The 15234-nt window shown below is 55.6% G+C and overlaps 1 protein-coding gene across 1 annotated transcript in view; it reads left to right on the top strand.

Annotated features, from left to right (window-relative positions):
* The first annotated feature begins 7407 nt into the window (after positions 1 to 7407).
* Positions 7408 to 15234, top strand: part of RAI1 (retinoic acid induced 1) — a 117561-nt gene continuing 109734 nt past the window's right edge. The window contains exon 1 of the mRNA XM_059148742.1: positions 7408 to 7825. The gene's annotated coding sequence lies outside the window, so the exon portion shown is untranslated. The remainder of the gene's footprint in view (positions 7826 to 15234) is intronic.

The following is a 15234-nucleotide window of genomic DNA, read 5'->3' as shown; positions in this document are numbered from 1 at the left end:
CTCAGAAACCCTGAACAGGGGAGGCGGAGGAGGCTGGGGCGTCGGAGGTGGAGAGGGGAGGTAATGGAGTTGTTTTTATAAAAACAAGATGAAAAACTGTTTGGAGACTGCTTTTGTAAGACTTTTCTATTATTAAAAAAAAAAAGGAAGGAGGAAAATACATGTTTTATGGGTAGCTAAGCGCTACCCATTATTTTCACCACTGACAATAACAAAAAAATCTGGAGGGCCCGAAAGTATGGCAATCCCACCCCCTCTATTTAAGATAGACCTGTGAATTCCACATCCCTTGGGAATACTGCACACGTAGTAAAAGCTTAAAGGCCAGCAAGGGGGCAGCGGCGGTGGGGGTGGGACTCTATGATCAAGAATGCTGCTGTATTGGTGAGGGTTTCTTTCTTGAGCTGATGAGAAGGGATTCAGTGGCCATCACTGAATTATTCTCTTGCCTTCTTGAATATTTTAACTATTTTATAGTGAAAAACAGGGGGTGACTGCTATTCACCAGCTCTCCACTAACGCAGGTCTGAGGTCCTGAGTCACGTTCAATTATAAGCTTGCTGTCCTAGCCAGCCTGAATCCCTTCATCACATCCTGCTTCTGTTTGCATACCCCCAGAGACAGGAAACTTACTCTCTCTCCAGGTGGTACATGGTCCTCTTTGAACAGTTCTAACTGTGGGAAAGTTCTTCCTCATGGAGTCAACATCCTGCTCCAGGTCCCCCCACCCACTGGAACCACACACTCGGTATGCTGGTATACAAGGCCAGGGCAGTCTTCCAGATCTCTGGAGACAGTGGTTATGCTGCTGTTCTCACGTTCCTCATTTTCCTTCTCTGGGTAAAGCAGCTTCGGTTCTCTCTGAGACAAGAGGCAGAAAATCAACTCAAACTAATTTATACAAACAGGTGAATTTATTGGTTGTGTAACTGGAAGTCTAGGAGTTTCTGAGCTTCAGGTATAGCTGGATCCAGGTCCCCAGAGGGCATCTCTGGGTATATCACCATAGAGCTTTTCTCCATATTGGCTTTATTCTCATGCCCACAGCCAATCCTGGAGGGGCCTGGAAAGCTCAATAGCTCTAGCAAAACTCCCAGAGGGCTTGGATCCTATGGCAATTCTGGAACCAGTCACAGTGACTGGGCAAATGGGGCACTCTGATTGGCTAAATCTGAGTCATAGGACCATCTCTGCATCCCAGAGGTAGGGTCAGCCTGAGCAGGACTACATGGGGGCTGAAAGTGGGAAAGAATGTTCCCCACAGGAAAATCAATGTGTTATTACTACCAAAAGACAGGTTGCGTTAGGTAGCACAAAGGTTCTGGAAGGAGGTCCACAATGGCTGAGACAGGATGGAATTCTATCCCTGTTTCATGTAATTCTTGATGCAACCATTCCCAGGCTGATCCGGCTAATCCTAATGGTGGGGGTCCGCGGCAGCTGAGCATCTGTTATCTGTGTTGGAAGTCAAGATTGTTAAAAACGTGACCGGTTTTGTTACTGTCCCTGCCACTTACAAACTTAGTCCTCACTCAGACATCTCCGCCGTTTCACACCAGCTCTCTCTCTCTCTGCCCCTTTATTACTATTTTTTCTGGTGGGTTCACTTCCGCAAGCTGATGGTGAAGGAAATCTTCAAATCTTGACCAAAACTGTAGAATTTCACAGAGTCGGTGACAGGAGCACTAGAGAATTCCTGGGGTCCCGGACACTGTGGCTGACAAACCGAGGCTCCATCTGACTGGGTCACCCCCATCTAAACAATGAAAACCCCAAATGTGAAGAAGCGTTTCAGGACAGGATTTTTTTTTTTTTTTTTTTAAGTAGGCGCTACGCCCAGTGTGGAGCCTAATGTGAGGCTTGAACCCACGACCCTGAGATCAAGACCTGATCTGGGAACAACGGTTGAATGCTTAACCAGCTGAGCCATCCAGGTACCCCCAGGACAGGATTTGAAAGCCATGGAACTCAGTGGCTTGAGGAATGCCAGGACCTGATAAAGCCTTTGAGTAGTTAGTGCCCAGAAGGTCTAGTTAAGACCTTTGGGAGACTTTGTGGGAAGAACCATGCCTCCCCAAAGTCAATTTTTTGCATTCTAACTGTGAGCACATTAATCTAAGAATTAGCACATTAACCTAGATTTTGTTGCATAGAAGATAATATATATGTATTTTCTATATGTTTTCTGAGCTTTAATTTCACTTTTTTTATTTGTTTAAGTTTTATTTATTTAAGTAGTCTCTACATCTGCTATGGGGCTCGAACCCACAACCCTGAGACTGAGAACTGCACTCTCTTCCAACTGAACCAGTTGGGCGACCCTAAATTTTTTTTTTTTTTCAAAATAAAATTAAAATTAAACTTTTTTTCTCTAATAACAAAGAAGTGTGCATTCCCAATTTAAGGGAATACGTGGTCAAAATGGCCTTTTCTTGAGATGACAAGGCCTTCAGAATAGGTCCAATGTCTGTCTTGCTCAGCAATCATAGGGGTGGGGTGGAGTGGGGTGGGTTCGGGGGGGCTGCAGCTTCTTTTCCTGGAGATGGAATCTAGAACAGGGCTTTCGCTCAACTACTGTGTAATTAAATAACTAATGAGTGAATGAGTGGAGGATCCGAGTGATGCCTGTCTGGCCCTGGACCAGCGACTCGGGGACCCTTCAAGGGACATCCTGGAACTAGACAGAGTCCCCCTGACCCTACAGTGCTCAGACTCACCTGGAGCTAAGCATGGCTGGTACTTCCTCCTTTCAGTCTCTCTGTCGGAGATCAGAGGACTTGCAGGAAGCCCCGGGGCGGGAGGGGAAGGTGTCTCGCTGCTGCGTGCCCCCCTCCACTAACCCCCTCCTCTCTGAAATAGATGGCCCTACCTCTCTTCCCTGGCCTGCCTTCTTTCTCAAGAGGTGTGAACACCATCGGGACCTCTGCAAGAAATGGCTCTGATCCCTTTTGCCTTCCAGATAGCAGCACGATGGGCTCACTTCACAGAGGCAGGGAGGGAAAGAGAGCCTCGGTGGCCATGCCCAGCTCCCAGCTCCCAGCTTTTTAAACTTCTCAGGATAAGCCCTTTGAGGTCTTCATCTCCCCCTGTGGATACGATGGGCTCGGAGTCACGTTGTTCACCCTGAGGCAGGGCTGGGATGGGTCTTTCCCTCCACTTCTCCATCTTGCTCCCCCGGTTACTAACTAAGCGGGGACAAACACTGAGCTGGCCTGTTCTGGGAACGCTTCCTTGCCTCACTGAGCCTCTATTTTTTCCTCTCCAAAAGGCGGATCTGAGTCTCTGCATCAATGACCAAAATGCACAGGGCCTGCCTGGCACACAGGGAGTGCTCAGTACTTGTGGGCTAACTACTCCCTAATGGGAGGCCTGCTGCTGCAGAAGACCTGCTGTGTAGGAACAGCCCAGAGCTCCCAGGAGCTTTGGTACCAGAGAAGGCAGGCTGGCAACCCAGGATAAGCTCCCCTGGGCACGTGGAAGCAGCTGAATCTTGCTCTGCACTTTCCTGCTCTAGGTACTTCCCCTCCGTGGCCTCAGTTTCTTGGTGTGGACCAGGGGGTTATTGGAAGGGGGATGTCTACCCAACCAGGTGGAGGCTTAGTGAAATGCTCCCTTCCTATTCTTTTGAGTGAGCAGATGATAAGCCTAGATCCTCCCCCTTCCCCTGTCCTCCAGCCCACAAGAGTCTCTCTCTCTCTAATAGAGGTCTTTGTCTCCTTTGAACTAGGAGAAAACTAGGGGGAGCTCAAGGTCAAGGCCACACAGATGAAGAACTGAGTCTTAAGACTCCTGAGGAGATGAGGATATCTCAAACACAGATGCTTTTGGGGGTCAGCTGGGTGATTTAAATGTGGGTATAGAACAATAGGTAGAATTTACATTCCTTGAAGGTATTTCAATTCCTCAAGAACTTAGACTCCTTAAAGGTATTCAACTCCAAATTCTCAAACACTTTGCTCTCCCCTCCAGCTAAGACACACCCAGCAGCCAGGATTTCACATGCAAGCCACCAAGTTTGAAACTTTTGTACCAACACTGTCTTTACTGGGGGGGGCGTCTTTTGCCACACTGGGCCCCCTCCCTTCTGGCCCTCTTACCTGCATCCAGCTAAGAATGACAAGCAAGTTCTCAGCAGAAATCTTGGGTGCTGGCTTTGCTGACAGTGACCCCTGATCAGTTCCAGGTTCTCTTCTGAGAAGCCCCAGGACCTCCCCTGACAAAAACAGCCAGGGGGAAAATCATTCTTCAGATCTCACATGTCACCTCCTCCAGGAAGTCTTCGCTGAATTCCTCAACAGGACCAGGTCATTCATTACACTCCATGCCTGTGTTCCACAGCACGCTTTTCCCAGGAAACTTTTACATCGCAACCCAGACTCTTACCTGATGTCTGAACCATAGTGGGAATAGGTAAATAAACTTGTCAGCTGTACAACCTCAGACAAGTGACTTCATCTCTTCTGAGACTTGATTTTCTTAACTGTAAAATGCATTATAATGAGGGAGGATTCAGAGAAGGTATGGAATGTGTGGTTGAAAAATGTCTCACAAAGAAATACAGGTCTTAATCCCTGGAAACTGACTGTTCTTGTGCATGGCAAAAAGGGGGGGGGGGTGGAGGGAGGTATCCTTGCAGATGTGATTAAATCAAGGGTCTCTTTTTTTTTTTTTTTTTAGGATTTTTATTTATTTGATACACACAGAGAGAGATCACAAGTAGGCAGAGCAGCAGGCAAAGAGTTGGGGGGAAGCAGGCTCCCCACAGAGCAGAAAGCCTGATGTGGGGCTCGATATGGGGCTCGATCCCAGGACCCTGAGATCATGACCTGAGCCAAAGGCAGAGGTTTAACCCACTGAGTCACCCAGGCGCCCTAAATTAAGGGTTTTGAGATGGGAGATTATCCCGGATTATCCACGTGTCCCTAATGTCATCACAAAGGTCCTTATAAGAGGAGGCAGGAAGGTTAAGGGAGAAAGTAGGAGGTGGGACAACAGAAGCTATTGTCTTCCTGCCTTTTCGTGCTTCTGGAGGTCATCAGGCGGTCACAAGCCATGAAATGCAGGCGGCCTCCAGAAGCCAGAAAGGTCAGGGAACGGATTCTGCCCCAGTGTCTCCAGAAGGACTAGCCCTGCTAACACCTCGCCTGGAGCGCCAAGGAACTGATTTCAGGCTCTTCTGACCTCTAGAACCATACAGAACACATGCGTGTCATTTCAAGCCACTACTCCGTGGTCATTCACCGCACTTACATTTTTTACTGTAGGTGCTCAACAATGACACTTGCCAGTTGTGGGGCCCTGCGCAGGGAGGTAGCAGCCCACTGAGGTTCCTGGTGTCAGGCCTTCCCCTCGGCTCTCCCAGAGGCAGGTTAAGGCAGCGAGAGAGAACACTGGCCATGGTGGGGGCTGGGAAGCTGCTAGCTAGATGAAAGGGGCCATACCCACTCAGCCAGTGTTTGACCTAAAACAGTAGCAGCATCCCCTGCATGCCAGGCTTGGGGCTAAACACTTCACACACCTGACTTAATTCAGTCCTCTCAACAATCCCAGGAAGTCGGGACTGCTGTTATCCCCATTTTACAGATGAGGCAACAGAGACCCAGCAAGTCTTAGAAACCTGGTCTCATCCACTCAAGAACATGAGATTAGAACTAGCTTAAAACAGTGCTGCTGGGGCACCCGGGTGGCTCAGTCAGCTAAGCGTCTGCCCTCCTCGCAGGTCATGATCTCAGGGTCCTAGGATCCAGCCCTGCTTCAGGCTCTCTGCTCAATCATGAGTCTGCTTCTCCCCTCTGCCTCTGTGTTTCCTCTCCCTCTGTGATTGCTTTTGCTCTCTCTAAAATAAATAAAATCTTTTAAAACAAACAACAACAACAAAAAAAAAACTAGTGCTGCTCACCTTGTGTCTGCCTCTACCTTGCTTCTCCCATTCACCATTCTCCATGGGAGACAGGTGGCTGAGCTCAGTGAAGGGCCCTGGCTGCAGGTCTGGGCTCTGTCACTTTCACTTGAGAACCTGGACAGGTGATTTCACCCCTCTGTGTCTCAGTCTCCTCTGTGAGCCTGCCTCCCAGAGGAGCTGCCAGGATCAAGCAGGACAACCCATAGAAAGAAGGACAGTGTCTAGCACAGAGTAAGGGGAACTTACCTACCGCTGTCCCTCTTTTACCGATGACGAAGCTGCGGTTTGATAGGAGACCTTGGTAGTCTCAGGGCACCTGGGAGCTCTAATGTTCCCCCTTCCCCACCATAGGACCAACAGACCCCAGAGGCTGGGGTCCTGGGGGGGCGAGGAGGTTCCCAGAGCAGGTGGCTGTGGGTTTCTGCCTGAGCCCTGGTGAGTCAAAGCCTTGGAGAAGCAGTTGCTTAGGGAGCCTCTAAGTTCATAGGCTTATTCACTCACTCATTTACTCAGTATTCCTTTGTGTAAATTCTGCCAACGGCTTCCTTCCCAGAGCACCAGAACTTTGCATCCAAATTCCTCACCAGGCCCTCTGTAGCATTGAAGACAGAGGTTTTCCCTTAAGGCTCTGCATTCGGTGCACGCACCCACCGTTGGTCACCTGGTTGTTTACCCACCAAGCTCTCCCCTATCTCAGGGCCTCTGCACTTCGCACTTTCTCTTCCCTCTGCCGGGAATGCTCTTCCCCAGACTCTACAAAGAGCAGGCTTCCTTCCTGTTGTTCAGTTCTCTGCTCAGATAGGCCCCCTTCTCTCACTTCCAGCTTAATAGCCCCTACCCGGCACTTCACCTGCTAATTTGCTTCCTAGAAATCATAACTCCCTGAAATACCTTCTTCGTGTATGTAAGCATTCGTTTGCTGTCTGTCAGTCCGCAACAGGATGTCAGCTCCATGACAGCAGAGACCACATGTCTCTGTTCATTCCCTAGCGTCCAGCAAGGTGCCGGGAACCCAGTATGTGGAGAGATTTCTGTCCAGCCTATTAAGTTCAGAAATTGAAAAAAACGTTTCCCAATCCGAAAAGACGAGGTCACAGGGACGGCCGATAGTGGAGGGAATGCGGGAGCCTGGCCTAGCAACCAGGCCAGAGACTGGAAGCATCTGAGGGCAGGGTGCCAGTCCAAATCCTCTGCCCGAGGTTCCAGCCCCCACCCGGCCCCCAGTCCCACCGCGTCCCCTGGCCCGGGACCGGCCGTGCGAGTCCGGGAGGGCTCCACCTGGATCCCACGCAAGGCGCACTCCCCCACCCCTAGGACGCTAGGGAGGATGAGCCGGCCTGGGGAGGGGGGGTGGTAGGCGGGGGGAGATGTGGGGGGACGCGCAGTGGGGCGCGCGGACCGCCAGGGGGTGCTGTCGGGGCGCGCACGGCCCACCTGGCGCCCGGGGCCTCGAGCGAGCGCAGCCAGGCCGCCCGGGAACTTTTTTCCTCCCGCTCTCGCTCTCCTTCTCCCCCCGCGCGTCGCCCGCCCGCCCGCCCGCCCGTTCGCTCTTCCTGTGCGGAGGGGATCGCATTTCCCCGCGGCACCCGCGGACACCAGGCAGGCCCGGCCGGGTGCGCGGCCAGGGCCCGCTCCCCGCGCCGCCGGCTCCCCGCGCCCCCGGGCGCCGCCCCCGCCGCGGCTGGGCTCGGAGAGTCGAGTCGGAGAGCGAGGCGGCTGCAAGGGCGAGAGGCAAGCGGAGCAGGCCGCCCTGCCAGCCGCCCGAGCGCCGGCGCGAGGAGGGGGCGCCGCGGCCCACCCTCCTTCCTGCCTGGCCGCGGGCCGGCCGGGCCGCCGCGCCCTGACCCCCATGGCCGCCCGGGCCTGCGGGCCGCGAAGTCGCAGCGCCAGACCCAGGGCTCCCGAGTGAGCGCGGGCGCCGAGGTGAGCACCGAGCGCTGGGGCGCGGGGGCCGCTGCCAGGGCAGGGGCGGCGCGAGGCGTCGGGATCCGAGGCAGGGTGAGGAATGGAGGCGGGCTCGGGGGCTGAGCGCGCCGCGGGCCGGGATGTGGGGGTCCGCGAGGTCACGGCTTTGTGTGGTGTGGGGGTGCGCGAGGTCACCGGATGGCCGTCTGGGGGCGGTTCGCGGCGTGGGGGCGCGAGCGGCGAGGGTCCGTGTGCCTGGGGCTGTGAGTGCGCGGTGGCCCGGAGTGCCGCCGCGCGGGGCGTGGGGACGCGGGGGGCACTCGCCCGGCGCCGGGGCGGGAGGGGAGCTTTGTGAGTGCGCCCTGGATGGGGGGCGGGGAGCCGACTTGTGCGAGGGGGACCGGGGCCTGGCGTGCGGCGCGGCGCGGGAGGCAAGGCGCCGGGGGGGGGGGGGGCGGTGAGGGCCGGGCGTGAGGAGACGGGGCGCGCGGGGCTCCTTGCGGTGCCCCCCACGCGGGCCGCGGTGCCCGGGCCTGTGCACAGGCCCCGCGCGCGACCCGGCAGGAAGCGGCCCCGGAGGCCCGGGGAGCTCCGACGCGGCCAGGCCTCGGGCGCACGGGCCCTTCGGGGGTGACGTCACGGTCGGGGGCACCGGACACGCGAGACCCGAGTCCCCGGACCGCGGCGAGCCGGCCAGCGCCCTGGCCTCCGTGCCTGGGAGACAGGGGGCCCGGGAGGAGTGCTCGGGGACCGGGCGCCAGGCGGCGTCGCCGAGCGCGGCGGGGGCGACGGGGTGTCAGGACGCGGGGGTGACATTTGGAGGCTCGGTCGCGCCGGGGGCCTCGGAGGAGGGGCGGAGGGGAAGCGAAACATCAGCCAGGCCCGAGGCCGCTGCGGCCCCAGCTTCCTGGGACGCCCGTTTTCCCAGCCTGCCGTTGCCCTTCTTGGGGCTCTTAGTCCTCCTCAAATCCACGCCGAGGGCGGGAGTGCCGACCCGAGCCGTGCCTTCTTGGGAGCCCGCGACCGGGAGGCGGGGGGCCGGGGGGGGGGGGAGCGCTGGGATTTCGGCTCGGAGCGGACAAAACCGAGTGTAACAATGCGCTATTGGGGGGCTGGGGGAGGGGAGGCAGCGTGCCTGCATGGCGGACCCGGGCCCTGAGCTTCCCCGCTCGCAGCACTCCCTCCCGCAGCGCCTTTCCCATGCTTTCAGCAGGCTGATTCAAGGACCCACGCGGGACCCGCACGGCTCCCTCCCACCCAAAGTGCCGCCCCCCCCAACCCCCTCCCGCTTCATTTCTCTTCCAACGCAGCGGTGTGTGGAGGATTCAAGGGCATTACATCTGGTTGCAATCCGGTTTTAGGCCGCTGCCGGGCTGTTAAAACCTCGCGCTGACGTCAGAGCAGGGGAATTACTTCTTTTTATTTTATCTTTTTTTAGTTGTCTGCTGCCCTGGGAGGGGAGGCGGGGGTGGGTTAGACGAGCTCCGAAGTGGAGGCGCCAGCGCCGTGGGAGCCCCAGGCTGGGGGCTCTGCTTCTCTTCCTCCACCCTAGGCAGACCTTGCTCTGCCTAGGTCAGGCTCACCCAGTGTGGGGGCAGCCCTCGCTGTGGACTCCGTGGAGGCCCCTCCCGACTGACCACACAGCTGTGTTTCCAGAGGCTTCCTTGGGATGTGGTTCTGGGGATCTGGAAGCTGGAAAGGAATCTTGTGCCCCCACCTCCCGACAGCAGAGGGGGTATGTGGGACCCCAGGAGCATCCCTAGGAGCTTTGGGTGACCCACAGGAGTGAGCACAGACCTTCTGGGCTGGGCTGGGAGAGGCTCCATCACAGTTCTCAAGGCAAAAAGCCTTGGAAGGAAGCCGAGGTATCAAGACGGCCCAGGCCCCAGAAGCCAACTCTAGAGTGGGCTAAATAGGACATTTTCCAAGAGTCAGGGACCCCTCTGGCTTCTTCCTAAATGGAGGAAACTCACCCACTGGGCAAAACCATCTCTCTTCCACTGGACCAAGAGTCCCTTGCAGGTGCCCTCCCCCAGCATTTTCCTTTTAGACCCCAAGTCTAGAATGGTGGCTTTCAAACTCTGCCAGAAACTTGATTCAAGGATACATTATAAAATGTATAAGAAATACATTTTAGATCACAATTCTCTTCACCACCACTATATAAAACTGAAACAAAAGTTTAGTGAAATAGCTCTTTCCTCTACTTTACGGCTGAGCGGATACTTTCTGTTCTAGCCTATTTGAATTTTTTTTTTTTTTTTAAATGCTGGTTGCAGCCCACTGAATTGATTTCATAATCCACTAGTGGGTCATACCCAGAGTTTGAAAAAACAGTCCTACAAAATGAATCTGGCTTCTATTCATTCCACAAACATTACTTGAGGCTCTGACAAGTTCTCTCTTTTTTAATCACTCAAGTAATACTCGGATTCATTCTTATTGTGAAAAACGCAAATAACCCAGAAGTATAGAGAGTGAAAGTGTCCTCCGCACCCCTCCCACAAGTAACCCCAGTTAAGAGTTTGAATGTGTCCTCCTAGACAGTTCTGCTGTTCGCTTGCATGAATATGTATGTATCCTATATGCCGAAAGTTAGTTTTCTTTTACCCCAGCTGAGAATACCTCTTGGGCTCTTTAAGTTCCTGGCTCCTTTCCATTGTCTTGGGGAGGCTGTAAGGTGAGGTGCCCCAAGGCAAGGCTCAGGGTTGACTCCTGGCTCTGCCACATACCAAATGAGTTACCTCTCTGTGTCTGCATCTGCGACTCCTGTCTGCCCAGTGGGGATGATGCGGGTACTGGCCCCATAGGACTCTAGTGAAGGCGGAATGAGTTATTCTGTGTAAACACACAAAGCTTAGAACAGTACTTGTCCCACCAAATGCTGGTTGGCACTATCACCATTATCAGTGCTTGTTTATTTCCGCCACAGTCCGTGCATGCATTGTGTTGCTTTTACTTAATTTATTTGGGAGAGTGCGTGTAAGCAGGGGAAGGGGGAGAGAGAGAGGAAGAAATAATCTTCAGACAGATTCGCCGTGGAGCGCAGAGCCCAGTGCAGGGCTCTATCCCACAACCCTGAGATCATGACCCGAGCTGAAATCAAGAGTCAGTTGCTCAACCAACTGAGCCAGCCAGGCACCCCATCTTCTTCCTTTTAATGGCCACCTGTGGCTGTGAGGTGGATGCCCACCCCCCACTTTCAAATGTATGGCTCCACAGGGAGGCATGGGGGGAGCAGTGGACACTGGGCAGGGTTTCTGTGGGAGAGGTACCTGGGCTCACTGACCCCAAGGGAAAAGGTATTTTCCAAGGACCCACCATTTCTGACCTCCCGTGCTTGGTGCACCCGCCTCCAGGAAGGTCACAGCCCAGTGGGTGACTGAGACCCAGAAAATACCCAGGGGAACCCACATTGTTATGAGAGTCGAGCCAGGTTTCAGGGGGGGAAGAAAACAGGTCCCCCTGTGAAGGGCCCACGTGTTATGGGGATGATAAGGGCCAGGGTGTAGGGCAGCGTCTTTGGGAAGACTTGTCCATGCAGAGGGAGACCATGTAGAATTCCCTTCCGAGACGGGCCCAACAGATCACTTGAGCTTCAGGATTCCGTCTCGACTGAAGTTGGGAGCTTTAGGGAGGCAGGGGCTTCGTGGAAGAGGGGGCTTGGAAAGCAGGTGCTTCGGCACGGGTAAGTGAGAACAACAGGCGGGATCCTGGTGGAGGGAGCACACCAGCAAGTGTTTGGAGGCTGGAACGGACGTGGCGCCTGTCCCGTGGCCAAGAGGGGAGGAGCCAGCTTGGAGAGAATGATGACGGAGGAGGCCGGGCTGTTGCTGGGGCCTCCTGGGGCCTCCCTGCCTCCGTCCCACCCCCTCCCAGTGTGGGCCACACTCCCAGAGTGATCTTTCTCAACCGCAGCAGATACTTCCAGGGGTCCTGCTGCCCTCTGAGTGCAGGTCTAGCCCGTGGTCCTTCCCCCGTGCCGGGGGCCCCTTCTGGTGTCCTCCGCCTGCTCTGCCCCATTCAACCCCCTTCCATCCCCTCCAGCCACAGCACAGCCTTCTTCCCGGGATTCATCCTTGCCTCTGCACATGTGCCTGGGCTGCGGCTTCCACCTAGATGCCCTTCACCTTCCTCCCTGCCTCCCAAGACCAAAACAGACGCGTCCTGTCTCCTCCTCCTCTGACCTGTGAGGCGGACTGAGTCATCTCCCTTTGTCTATACCCGCAGCCTAGCGTTTATCCTGGCATTATCGGGAATTCTGTCAGTGTCTGTCCTCCCCACAGGGCTGAAGCATCCAGGCCCAAGAACACACCTCCCTCCTCTCCTGGCCCCAGTGCCAAGGGCGAGGCCTGGAACACGGGAGACACTTGGAAATGCTTCCTGGCAGGAAGGGCTAGGTGCGGTGGGCCGAGTGAGAGTCCCGGCACTGTTTCTGTGCACCCGGAGATCCTGGGCAGGCGCCTGCTGGCGCTTTGCAGATTCTCAGGGCCCTGGTCAGAGGATTCTGTTCTGCCAGACTTCTGAGAGAAGAGTGAGGCCAGAGAGGGGCCCAGAACCCCCAGGCTGCTCCCTGAGGGGGCCCAAGGAGAAACTGGCTCGGCCTGTTTCCCCGGGGATTGAGGAGACTGTGTGAGGCAGAGCTGTGCCCTGTGCCTGGGTAGGTCACTGGGGATCCAAGACTGGAATTTGACACGGGTAGGGGGGTGGCGGGGGACAGCGAAGGTGAGTGCCAGGGGCTGAAGGCAAAGACTGGGGCTCTGCTGGCAAAGGAGAGATTTTGTTCTGCTGGTTCTTGAACCCTAGCAAACCATGCTCCTGAGGGAGGGAGGAAACCTCCTCCAGAAGGGAGGGAGGTGAGGCAGGAGAAGAAAAGGTGGGGGGAGAGAGAAGCGGGGAGGGAGGAGGGAAGGAGATGCTCTTATTGCTAAATAGTATGCGGAGACTCAGAAAAGGAAATACCCAGGAGTACTAGGGCTCTGACGCTGAATGTTCCTTCCTTCCCTCAGCAGACTCCCTCTCGGGTTTTTGCCCTCAGCCTCGTGCTCACCCTGTGACCCAGAGACCAGCCAGCCTGTGGTCTGACCTTCCAGGCCCTCCAAGTCCAAGGACCAGGGGGGGCAGTGGACATCCACTTTCTCTACAAAGTGATCGGCCTCAAGGGAGCAGGCATCCCGGACACCATGGAGGGCCAGGAGCGAGTCCTGGGAGGGAAAACAGAGTCAGCAGGCCAGGGAGTGGGCACTGGGGGCCATCCGTTAGGAATTGTGGTGACATCTCCCCCCGCCCTTAGGCCTCGGTCTCAGCTGTAAATTGGGGAGTCACCATCTTGGGGCTTAGAAAGTAGAGGACTGAGTAGAGTGAGCTGAACGAACGGGGACAGGCCCCAGGCTGGGGGGTCTTGAGGAGGCACCTGCCCCTGTTTCCTCGAGTTCCCCCTTGGAGACTGTGTACCCGGCCACACGGTGGGGGAGCAGAAGCACGGGTGGGTCTGGATTTGGAGAGAGGTTGAGTTCCTGCCGCTGCCCCAGGCTGGTCCCCTCCCTCTCGAGCCGGTGGTGGGAGCGCTGGTTTCTGCAGGCGTTAAGTGTGAGGCCAGTGTCGGGCTGTTTTGGGATTGGGGAATGAGGAGTTCCGCACTTGGGGTTAGGCCAGCCTGGGCACAGTCCAGCTACAGACTGCCCTCTCCGAGGCCCCATACCCCGACCTGTCCAGTAGGCATCGTCCGCAGCCCCTCCGGATCGCACGCAGCAGACGGGGCTTTTCCTCTTCCTGTTCCCAGACTCAGCGCGTGGAAAAGATGGCAGCTTTGTGCCTCTAAACCTTCCTGGCCGGCACACGGGCCAAAACCAAGTTTCTTTTCCGGCTCCGGTTGAGGAGATGGGTTGAGCGGGTCTTTGTTACACAGCGGGGCAGGTGAGAAGGAGAGTTTCCTGGCGAGAGCTTCTGTTTCCAAAGTGGCTCTGTCCCAGTGTCGTGGGTGGGCCCGGAGAAAGCCTCCAGCAGCTGGGGACTTCAGCGGCTCTGTGCCCGGGTAACCACGCGCTCACCCATTCGCTCACTCATTCCTGAATCACATATGGAGGCCCCGTGGCTCCCCCAGGGCGCTGGGAACACAGCCACGGCATCTCTGCTTCAGCCTCCTGGCGGAGCACGGGGATCTGGAGCTTAGCCGCCCGGGGTTCAGATCCCAGCTCTGCCCCCTGCTAACCTGGACGAGGTCCTGATTTCCTTGGCTCAGTTGCCTCATCTGTAAGATGGAGAAGGTGACAGCACCTTCCTCATAGGACTGTGGGGAGAGTTCATGAGTTAATGCTCGTAAAAGACTTCCAACAGCACTGGTACATAGACGGTGCTAGAGAATGGTTCCTCCTGTTTTTGCTTCGCGCCCTGAAGAATGGCACAGAAGGGCTCTGTGCTGGCGAAGTGTGTCCCAGCCAGGGCTTTCCTGGGAGGAATGACAAGGGAAGGGAAGGGAGTGGCGGGCAGCCTTCCCAGCCCCTTTGAGACAGGCCAACTTCTTGAATCAGCGCTTGCCACCTCCAGGCCTTGTTGGACCCTTCCCTGGTGACCCGGAGCTCTTTCTGTCAGGAGAGCTCAGCGGTGAGGCCTCACGGTAGGGAGGCCCTGCTAGAGCCTTCTTCACTGGGAAAGGCCGGCTGCAGACTAGGAAAGAGTTCAGGATCACGCAGCGTTTGCTGACCAAGGCATCCCCAGGCACCACAGGCCGCCAGACCATGTCCCGGTGTCCTCTAGCAGCTCCTTCCAGCCATCTGAGCCTCGATTTCCTCCCTGACCAAGAAACGAAAATCACAGCACCCCCTTCATAGTTTTGTTTTAAAGAGGAGTTTTAAAACAGATTGTGCCTCTAGAGCACTGAGCTGCACTTGGTAACTCGCAGAGTGGTGAATCAGTGTCCCGTTTGTAATAATAAAAAGTCTCAGAAAATGTAAATTGAAAACCACCTGACAGAATCTTCTTGGGCGGGGGTGGGGGCATCCACAAGCCCCGCAGGACAAAGAATTGTGACAGTGACTGGAGAGACTTCTGGATGCCCAGAGAAGTTTAGCTGGCATAGCAAAGTCACACAGTAATCCAGCGCCCTGGCGAAGGGGAAGCCAGAACAAGGCCTCGGTCTGGTGCTCTTGATGCTTTGAGACTTACTCGTCCAGTGATAGTTACGGGCAGTCAGCCTAATACACAGCTGAGGTCACGTGGGCCTGTCTTCTGGAAGCTTCTGGTCTGATAGGTCAAATTAAATCTGTACAAGATGATGATGATAAGAGGTAAAGAGAAAATAAAACTCACCTGTTTTCTCTGGGGGAAGGAGGAGGGGTCCTGCATTCATTCCTTTTGGGAGGGCACTGTGCCAGGCTTTAGGGTAGTGCTACTTCATTGGGGGCGAGTCTGACCCTCCAGAGTCATGT

Source organism: Mustela lutreola, chromosome 15, assembly GCF_030435805.1.
Source record: "Mustela lutreola isolate mMusLut2 chromosome 15, mMusLut2.pri, whole genome shotgun sequence".
NCBI lineage: Eukaryota > Metazoa > Chordata > Mammalia > Carnivora > Mustelidae > Mustela > Mustela lutreola.
The sequence above is the reverse complement of the archived record's forward strand: the minus strand, read 5'-3'. Positions and strand labels throughout refer to the sequence as shown.